The sequence below is a fragment of the Enhydra lutris genome, unplaced genomic scaffold (assembly GCF_002288905.1).
Source record: "Enhydra lutris kenyoni isolate GAN:26980312 unplaced genomic scaffold, ASM228890v2 scaffoldscaffold36, whole genome shotgun sequence".
Classification (NCBI taxonomy): Eukaryota; Metazoa; Chordata; class Mammalia; order Carnivora; family Mustelidae; genus Enhydra; species Enhydra lutris.
The window spans coordinates 14562900-14573728 of record NW_019154120.1 but is presented as its reverse complement, the minus strand read 5'-3'; the positions used below and the strand labels follow the sequence as shown (position 1 = coordinate 14573728).

Genomic DNA, 10829 nt, shown 5'->3' with positions numbered 1-10829 from the left:
TCCCTAACAACCAATGATAAAACAGGCGATGATAAAACAAAATTCAGACTTGTGGTTAAAGATCAGATAGAGATCTACTTTTTTTTTTTTTTAAGTTTCACTTATTTAAGTAATCTCTACACCCAATGTGGGGCTCAGACACATGACCCCAAGATCAAGAGTCACAGGCTCCTCTAACTGAGCCAGCCAGGTGTCCCTAGATGAAGATCTTCTAGATGGAGAAGGGGAAGAAGTTTGAGGCAATGATATTGTCAATGTTCCACTTCTTATGTTAGGTGTGGGTCCACACTTTATAATATTATTATCATTTTAAAGATTTATTTATTTATTTTAGAGAGAGAGAGTGAGAGAAAGAGAAGGAGGGGCAGAGGGAGAGGGGGAGAGAACTCCAAGCAGACTCTGCACTGAGTGTGGAGCCCAACGCGAGCTCATCGCATGACCATGAGATCATAACCTGAGCCAAAACCAAGAGTCAGATGCTCAACTGACTGAGCCACACAAGTGCCCCTATATTATTATTTACATGTAGAATACATATCTTTTTTTGTATTGTCAGATATCAATAATATATATATTTTTTAAAATATTTTATTTATAGGGCGCCTGGGTGGCTCAGTGGATTAAAGCCTCTGCCTTCAGCTCAGGTCATGATCTCAGTGTCCTGGGATCGAGCCCCGCATCGGGCTCTCTGCTCAGCAGGGAGGCTGCTTCCTCCTCTTTCTCTCTGCCTGCCTCACTGCCTACTTGTGATCTCTGCCTGTCAAATAAATAAATAAAATCTCTAAAAAAATATTTTATTTATTTGACACAGAGAGATCACAAGTAGGCAGAAAGGAAGGCAGAGAAAGAAAGGAAGAAGCAGGCTCCCCACCGAGCAGAGAGCCTGATGCGGAACTCAAACCCAGGACCCTAAGATCATGACCTGAGCAAAAGGCAGAGGCTTAAACCCACTGAGCCACCCAGGCACCCTCAATAATATATTTTTAAGAGAAAAAAATTATGTTGCCTGAGAAAGAGACCTATTGTGTTACCCTACAATGTCATTGAATTTCTTAATAACATTAAGTTATAGCTTCTTTTTTTAACCCATCTTTTAAGTTCTTCCACAGACATTTTAGTACTTCATAAAATACTGTGGAGTTTGTAGTGGAAGTACAAGGATTTAGAATTCAAACGAACTCGAGTTCAATACCTGTGCCCTCTAAAACTCTCAAGTTTCAGCTGTTGATTTTTTTTTCAGACATGTTTATTCCATCAACTTCAGCCAATAAAGAATGACTGTGTACCTATTTATCTTGGTTCTCTAGTCCAGAATACACTTTCCGTTTAAAATATTTGTGATCATGCTTCTATGTCATAAATAGCTTCTAGTGGGAATTAGTATATAGCCTGTTCTTGATAAAGAGGACAACAGACAGATGTTCCCTAATCCCTAGATAGTGCTGAATGTGACAAAACCAGCAAGACACATTAAGATGTTTCTCCTTTTCGGGAACTGTCAGGTCAACTCTAAAGCGATGAAGTCCGTAGTACAGTAGGATATCTGCTAAGGCAGAGTTAAATCCTGTAAGGTAGACTTTATCTTCAAGACGGGAATTAAGATCCTCCAATGGAGACGGATACTGCCTTTATTGTAGTGTCCATGTACTTGAGTCACTCTGTATTCCAACCGCTGCTGAACAATTGCTTTTTCTTTTGCAGCGCTCCCAAGCAAATCTTTGTTTGCCTGCTGGACAAGACAAGCTGGTAGTAGTCAGTCCTGTTGGACGTGGACCATTGTTTGTTTGAAGAACTGGAACCTGGCGCTCGCTCTGAGCACTGTCTTTGTTCCCTTTCTTCTGCCCCGGGGACTTCTCCAGCAGTGTCAGCTCTGCAGCTGCCCTCTTCCAGCAGGAGCTCATGGCAGGGGCCTCGGCGGTGGATTTTTCTTCTTACAGCAACTTCTATTTCACCTGGTCATACGCATTGTCTCGTTTGCGTCAACATTACAGTCTTTCACTGAAAGGCACTGTGATCCTAAAGCTCTAGTTCGGAGAGTGGCACGGACTGTGGTCAGAACTGACCTCACGGAAACAATCATTTCTGACACAAATAATGCCACAGTACCTCTCCCATGGGCAACTGCACCCCACTCCCATGTTGAATCCTAGATCCTAGAATCTCAGTGTGGGCTGCCTGACCCCTGCACCTCTGCTTGCCCAGCTGGGAGGAGCTGATACAGAGGCGTAGGCTGGCTGACATTCAAAGACATGACTTGAACATTTAGAATATCCTCCGTGTGAGAAGTCTTGTTAAGCTTACATAATAACTTGTGCTAAGAGGTGTATCACGGAATAAAATACTCATTCAAACTCAGGTAGCTACAGTCCTTGTAGACTGACTCCAAAGATGGACATCAGCGATTCCTTCATCCCCATGTATGTGTGCCACTCTCCATTGACAAGTGGAGTCTGTTTCCTCCTCCTGAACCTGAGCGGCTCAGCCGTGTGCCTTAACCAACAGAACATGGCAGAAGGAAGCTAGGGATAGCTCTGGGCCTAATCCAGAAGATGTCTGGTATGTTCCACTTTCACTCTTTTGCAACATGAAGCCTCCACATAAAGAGACCCAGCTACTCTGGTGGAGAGACCACATGGAGGGAGAGACCAGGAGAGATGGCAGGGGGATGGGAGTTTGGGGCAGTGAGGTGGGGCTGGTCAGTCCCCAGCCATTTCAGCAATTCCAACTAAGATTTACCTGGATTTTAAGGCAGATTTACCTTCATTTCCCAGGGCTGCTGTGACTGGGTGGCTTAAAACAATAGAAAATTTATTCACTTACACTTCTGGAGGCTACAAGTGCAACATCAAACTGGTCAGCAGGGCTGGTTCCTTCTGGAGGATCTGAGGGAGAATGTGTTCTTCTTCCAGCTTCTGATGACTGCCAGCAATCTTCGGGGTTCCTTGACTTACGGTGACATGACTCTAATATGTGTCTCTTGTTACATAGTATTCTTCCTCTTCTCTTCTTAGAAGGACAGTGGTCATTTTGAGTTAGGGCCCATTCTACTCTAGCATGATCTTATTTTAGCTAATTACATCTGCAAAGACCCTTTTCCAAATAACATCACATTCTGTGGTTCTGGGTAAACATGAAATTCTGGGAGGTACTTTTCAACTTAGTACAGAAATTATCTTGAACATCCCTGCCCCATTCAAGCCTCCAGGCCACAACAGCTGTATGAGAAACTCTGAGAGAGATGACTAGAACCACTACCCCAACGACTTCTTTTGCCTGCCCGAATTACAAAATCATAAGCAAATGAATGACTGTTGTTATAAGCCACTAAATTTGAGGATGGCTTGTAATGGAGATAACCAAACTGGCCCTTTTGAAACGTTAGAGAGGTGATTTGACCAATCATTGATACGATTGCTAATAAAATGCTGTTACTATCTGAATAGAATTAGAGTAAAAGGATGAGAACACAGGTTTTTGCAAAAAGCTACTGTAACTTTCATGAGATGTCTTAAGTAAGATTTCAAACCATTGTTTTTCTTCACCCAAGGGTTTCTCAGAGGTGATTTCCTGTTTAAAATGAGAAGGGACAAAAACGGGGTGGTGGTGTTCTATGCCTCAAAGTGACTGTAAAATGCTGAGTAACATGGAAGGAATGTGGCACTCTCTGAATCAGAGAAGAGAGTTTTGTTTCTTGTGAAGGACAGTGAATTTTACTCTATTTGACAGTTTCCAGAGAATAAAAGGAAGGGAATCAATTGTGTGATAGCCAATGTCCTAGTCAGTAAAGATCAAAAGGTGAACAGACATAAGGTGTGAAAAAAAAAAAGAGAGAGAGAGAAATCTAACTCTGTCCAGGTGTTCAATAATTCAACCCTCATCCCACTCTCACAGATGAGAAGTTCAAGTCTCTAGTCTCCAGAAAGCCTGGGATCAAACCGGATGAAGGAAGTGATACGCTGCCAATTTTCCATAACGTCCTCCCGAAACTATGCAGGATGAAAAATAGCAAATGTTAGTCTCTTGTGACCCTAGAAGCAGCAAGGCCTGAAATAAAACTGTTGAATAAGAAAATATAATTAATATCAGAGGAAAAATCCTCCAAAAGGGGGATGGATCATGACTATTACTGTCTACTGAGAAAACAGAAATCTTCATATAAAGACAAAGATCCAGTAGACTCAAATGTCAGTCAAAATGCAGGACTCTCTTCCACTTACTAACCGTGACCATTAATTAAGTAGGCTCCCTGGGCCACATGCCACTTTAGATTCCTCATATGGAAAAGGGGGATAGTAATACCCCACTTTCTTCAAAAGGTCATATGGGAAACATGAAATTGTAAAGATGAAAGCACATTAAACAGTCCAAAAACGCATGACAAAGATAAGGTATAATTTTTATTGTTCAGCATATATTTAAGCACATTCATGGAAAAAAAACTTTGGACAGTGCCAATTTCAGATATGGCAGATTAAAAGGAATTGCTAAAGAAACTTGTGGAGTAGAGGTAGTGATGGCAGCCATGGTCTCATCAATAGGATATACTATCAACATTATTCTCATTTTTTATTTTCAGCCCTGTCCAGGAATTCCAGGACTTTCTTCTGCAAGACCCTCTACCGCCTACTCTCCGGTATTTACAACAACAATTTATTTGCAATAGATGAGCTTCTAGTTAAAGTCCTCCTGGAGAACCACCCTCCTGGAATCTCCACACCAGATTCAGCTGTCACCTCCTATTTACCGTCAAGTTAAACGCAGATCATTGCCAAGACAAAGCTGGTGTCTGGAGCATATGTTTTCTCCTTAGGGTTTTGATTACCAGCCAGTTTGGCATCTTAGGACATGATGAGAAGAGAGAAGACTGAATTTATGGTTCTACACCACCATGCAGTCTTTTTGATGTAGGAAAGATGTTGGGGTTCAGAGCCAACGGCCAAGAAAGAATTCTTGAGATGTCTCTGGTGCAAAAGGTGGTTTTATGACAGCACAGGGACAGGACCCATGGGCAGAAAGAGTTGCCCTGGGGCGTGCAGAGTGGCCCACTATGTACTTTCAAGTTGGGAGGGGGTTAGGGATAGCGGAAATCGCTAAGGAATTTTAGAAGCAAGGTTTCCATGACTTTGAGGGGCTAGTTATTGTTGATAAAAGGTCATTTGTTACCGTCTAATAAAAACTTAGTCATGAGACCCTTCAGATGTATATTGGGGGTCATATGCTTGGGGATGATTGCCAACATATATTTTGTGAGTAGAGATAAAAGAAGTTTCCAAGGGAATTTTTATGCTGAAGTAGACTTACAGGATCCTGGGGGTCAGGCTAAGATTGCCTTTTGCCCTTAGCAAAGTATTAACAGCGAGGCAGCTGAGTTCTGAGAGGACTGTCACTCTGCCTGTCTCAAGGACTTGTCAGTGTGCTGTGGGAGGTAAGGAAATTTAATTTTTTTCTTGCCTCTGCTTCACACATCCTTTTGGATTTCTAAGCAAGTTCTAAAAGAAACTAATTAAGCGCTGAGTCCTGGTAACTATGCACCAGACAACTTACAAAAATTACATCATTCTTACAAATATCAGCTAATATTGATAATTCCATTTTCTCCATTTATGAAAAAGAAAACTGAAGGTCAAAGATCTTCAATAACTTACCTAAAGCCACAGAACTAGAATGCAATAGAGTCAGAACATGCACCTAGGTGGTCTAACTCCAGAATTTAAGCTCTATTACACAATACTTTGCTTAGAATCCTCAAAACAGAAAGATAGAATTGATGGTGCTGCTTATGCATTCCTCCTACACCTGTCTTATTGGCAGCTGGTGCACTATAGGTGAGCAAACAAGCTATGGCGTGTCTGTGTTCTTCTGGTGGGAATTTAGTCATCCAGGTTTTATTTCTTATATATAAGTTCTTCTTTTTCTTTTGCTTTTTCTTCTTCTTTTTCCTTTTTTTTTGGAAACCAAATTCATTCTATTTGTCCTTTTATACTCAAGCTAATGATGTTTTCAGAGATAGTTATAATAAAAGTCTAAATTCCTAAGTATGACATTCAAGACTCTCTATGAGCTGGTCCTCTCATAATTCCATAATTCTCTAATCTTTCCTCTTTCACTCAAAGCACCAGGCAGACCATATTAAGGATCAAAAAGCATGGGTCCCATGTCTATGTGTTTTCTTATGATGAATTTTTCATGTAAAGTGGTGTTCCCATCTAGGATGAATTCTCGTCAATATTTCAAAAATCCTAGTACAGATTAAAGTTTCCTGGAACAATAACTTCAGAGACTAAAATGTTAAATTTCTTAGGTTCTGGCCAAAAATGCTAACTTAATCTGAGAATACTGATTATCTCCTCTGATTAGAAATTATGATTAATAGGATCCAGGGTGGCTCAGTCAGTTAAGTGTCCGACTCTTGATTTCAACTCAGGTCATGATCTCAGGGTCATGACATTGTGCCCCACATCAGGCTACGTGCACAGTGGGGAGTCTGCTCCATATTCTCTCTCTCCCTCAACCCCTCCCCCGCCACACGCTCTTTCTCTGTCTTCTGTCTCTCTCTCTCTCTCAAAATAAATAAGTAAATCTTAAAAAAAAAAAAAAAGAAATTCTGATTACCAGTAATGTATGGCTTTTGCTATGAAATGGAGAAGTAAAGTATCTCTTGATGAATGCAAATTTATTTATCATGACAAAGTCATTTTGACGACAACACTGAACAGGAGAAGAGATAAGCAATAAAAGTAGTCCTTGGTGATAGAAAGTTTAGGAATTGGGGTGCCTGGGTGGCTCAGTGGGTTAAAGCCTCTGCTTTCGGCTCAGGTCATGATCCCAGGGTCCTGGGATCGAGCCCCACATCAGGTTCTCTGCTTGGCAGGAAGCCTGCTTCCCCCCCTGCCCCGCTCTCTGCCTGCCTCTCTGCCTACTTGTGATCTCTGTCAAATAAATAAATAAATAAAATCTAAAAAAAAAAAAAAAAAAAAGTTTAGGAATCAACTTACTTGTGTGGTCTTTATTCCCATACTTTTTCTTACTGAAATCCATCTCATGGGCTTCTCCCCCCATGAGGTCTCCCTCTGTGTTTTCTAGAAGTAACACCTCCTTGCTTTTTGATCGTATGACACAGTGTATACACTGTTCTCAGAGCAACTTATTTCTGTATTTTCTTAGCTATAAGAGGATATCAAGTATAACCTGCATCATTATCCTACCTACATACCACAGAATGAAAAAAACACTATTAACTATGACAAACCATTGATTTCAACATATGAAAAAGTACCAAAAAAAAAAAAAGTGTTACAGAATTAATGAGATATGGTATCATGAGTAATTTGCATGTCATTTCCTTTACTAGATCATTAGAAGGGAGCTACTATGTCTTGTTCGTTTCAGTTTCCCTAGGACCTTACATTTGCCTTACATGTGGTATATATTTAATGTGTGTTATATTGAATTGTTAGCTTAGAATTATCCTAAAAGGCTCCCAAAGCTGGGTGACACACTAAGGCTCTTGGTGAAGTATCATGCCCTGTTCCTGCCTTTTGCATAAACTTGTCGATCAGTCTATTTATAAGAGACAATAAACAAGAAAGCATGTGATCCTAACAGAATTCCTCATCTACATCTCAGTGAGAAGTAAACATTTTCACTAAAACATTATTTGTTAGATTTCTACTGAGCCTTTTATTCAGATAATCTGAGGTGCCATACAGAGAATTTCATATTTGCAACTCTTGAACAATTTACTTTTGGAAATTGGGCCAAGAAAGGAAAAACATAGAAAAGCACAGGGACAGAAGGAAAAATCCATTCAAAACTGAAATCTCTGTCCTTTTCCCTAGAAGATAACTTAGTCTTAGTGAACCAATGGGTGTTTAATTGGCTGTATATTAAAAACTACATCAAAACCTCAGTGCTACATAATAACACATTTATTTCATTCACATGGCTTGGCTGGGTGTTCTGCTGACGGGGATGGACTTAACCCACATATCTGCGGGTCAAATGGGAGCCAGCTGGTTTAGGCTTGGCAGAGCTGGGGCAGCTGGACTGGAGTGGCTCTGATTCACATGTCCCTCATCTTCTTCGAGGGACCAGGGACATATTCTTCTCATGGCAATTGGCAGAGCACACAAACACAGGCAGAAACGTATGAGGCTTCTTTAGATCTAGGCTCAGAACTGCACACTGTCCCTTTGACCATACTCTAAGGACCAAAGCAAGTAAGATATCCAAACTAAAGTCAAGAGGCAGGGAAAGATACCCCCCTCTTTAGAAAGGGGTTTGCAAAACCACATGTCCAAGGGCTTAGTTACAGGAAGTGGTGAAGAATTGGGGTCAATGATGCAAATAATGGCCTCCTGCACATAAATACTGAATTTACAAAGAATAATCACAAAGATTTTCACATTTAATTTCACAACTAGGCCAAAAGGGCAAAATAGATATAATTATTCCTACTTTACTAAAGAAAAAAGGAAACTTGGAGAATTTGAGTAACTTACGCATGATAAATACTGCTAAATGACTGATATGAAATTAAATCAGAATTATCAAGTATATTAAATAGATATATACTTTTAAGTGTTTCAGATAGAATTCAAACCATGCTACAGTGGTTCTTTGTCAATCTGCACATACAGTTCCATTGTAGGCACAGGGTTGGCCCTTTCAGTAAAGGGCTAGGTCAATTCAGAAGAATAACAATACTGGGCTTTATCTTCAGGAATAATCAACCACACCCAAAGTTTCTAGTAAGTATGCTCTGGCTGGTTTCCAGGCTACATTTATAAACAAGAATTGCTGCTTGTTTTCACATAAATACATGAATTTGTGCAGAGATTGGGCTAAGAGTACAAAGAATGATGAAAATCCAAATTGGGAGAAGCACAGAAATGCAAAGCACAGAAATGCAAACAGCATCACACACTGATAAACTGCTTATGGATTTTCTGTCTTCAACTGATTGGAAAAAAAAAAAACTAGTTTGAAGTGATGAACTGTAACATGTTGGAAGTAATTGGTTTACTAAGGAAAAGGGTGTTAATTTAGAAATATCAATACTACTACCCTCTTGGTGGATTATATATAGACAGAACAAAATCAGAGCTGCCCAATGATCTCATAGTTCATTGTTTCATTTACCACCAGGTATGTCCCAGACTTGGCACTCAGAATAAACGGGCTTTTGCATTTCTTCCAGAAACACAGGTGCCTTGCTACCTACTCACTGCCATTTATATACATAGAGAGAAAGCATGAAAGTCAAGGTCACCTAATGAAATAAGGGATTGGGAGTAGAAAATAAAAGGCAAATTGAAGTTTTCAGTAACTTTCCAATGATCCTACTGACAATAGTCAGCCTAACCTTCAGAGGAGAGCTTCCCCAAGTTCCTTAGTTAGTTCCACCCAAGGTGAGGACCCTGTCACTTGAGCTCAGAGCATCCTCTGTTGTTCTTCTGGTGCATTATGTAAATTGCAATGATTTATTCATGGGACTATCTTTATCACGCATGTTGCATCCTAGACGGTAAGCCTTATGAGGGGTGATCAGTAAGTCCCTGGTTCATCTTTTTTACCCTAGGACCTAGAACAGTATGTGCCCCAGAGTAATCACTCATAATATTTGTTAAATCAAAGATTGATTCAACATAACCAATTTTTACCACTTCTACCTTCCTACAGCACGTTCTCTATGACCCAAAAATGAAGGGATATAAGAGGGAGCTGGGGGGGGGGGTGTTGTGTGCTCTTACAGCTGCCCTGTCCCCCTTTCCAATGGCTTCTCCTTGAGAGATCAAAATCCTTAACATAGCCCACAAGGCACTGGGTAGTCATACCCCTCTATTTTCTGCTTCTTGACTTCTCACGGTCAAGCTCCAGACACATTTCCCTTCACTGTACTTCTTTCAGCTCCTTGAATAAAATTGCAACCCCGCCTGTTCCAGGACAATCGCACATATCACCTTTTCTGCCCTGAATTCTTCGCACACCCTTGTCGCCTCTTAAATAACTTCTCAGCTGCAAGTCCATCATCACCAGAGGGAAGCCTCTCCTGACTTCCCAGACCAGCTCAGGCTTCCCATCAGTGTCTCATAGGATCCGTACTGTTGCCCTCCGTGACAGCACAAATGACAATAAGCCACAGTTGTTATTTTTCATTTGCTTCTGTGGCCATTTGATACTGGCTATGCTCCCCCTGGACTGTAAACTTCATGAAGGTAGGGACTGTGATGATTTTTGCTTACCATATAATACCCAGGATTTTTGTTCCATATTGAATGTCCAGGGCTTGCACAGTGCCTGGCTTTTAGTCAGAAGTCAGTTATTTACTGACTGAGACAATCAATAAAAGAAACACACACACACACACACATCTTTTACATCTCTTTTCTCTCTTCCTTAGGGATGAGCACCTAAAGGCAACAGATCTGGTTCTAAAATTAACTTCTGTTGGTATACCAATAAATCTGAATTCAAGTGATCTTGGTTTTAGCCAAGAAACAAGTCCTAACCAGTTATTATTATTCATAGCCTCTCTGCTACTTCAGGGCAAGAATTTTAACTGACTACAGGCCACCTCTGTGCAATCTTTTGATTTATAAAAAGGCACAGAAATATCTATTTCCTTAGAGAGAGACTTCTTTCAAGGTATTACTTCTTACTATCAAACCAATCATTAATGGGCTTTTTCTTTGTAACTCAGACACTTCTCACAGTTTATCACTTGTCTTTTAAAACTCCTTCTACGCCCACCCTGCTGCATATGGTCACAGCTTGTTTGCAAAGAGTGCTGATCATGCTTTCAAACAAAACTGTTCCCATATGCTGTG

The 10829-nt window shown here is 40.5% G+C and overlaps 1 pseudogene; it reads right to left on the bottom strand.

The window, feature by feature from the left end:
- Nucleotides 1-1367: 1367 nt before the first annotated feature.
- Nucleotides 1368-10029, bottom strand: LOC111154281 (annotated as a pseudogene).
- Between the last annotated feature and the right edge of the window lie 800 nt (nucleotides 10030-10829).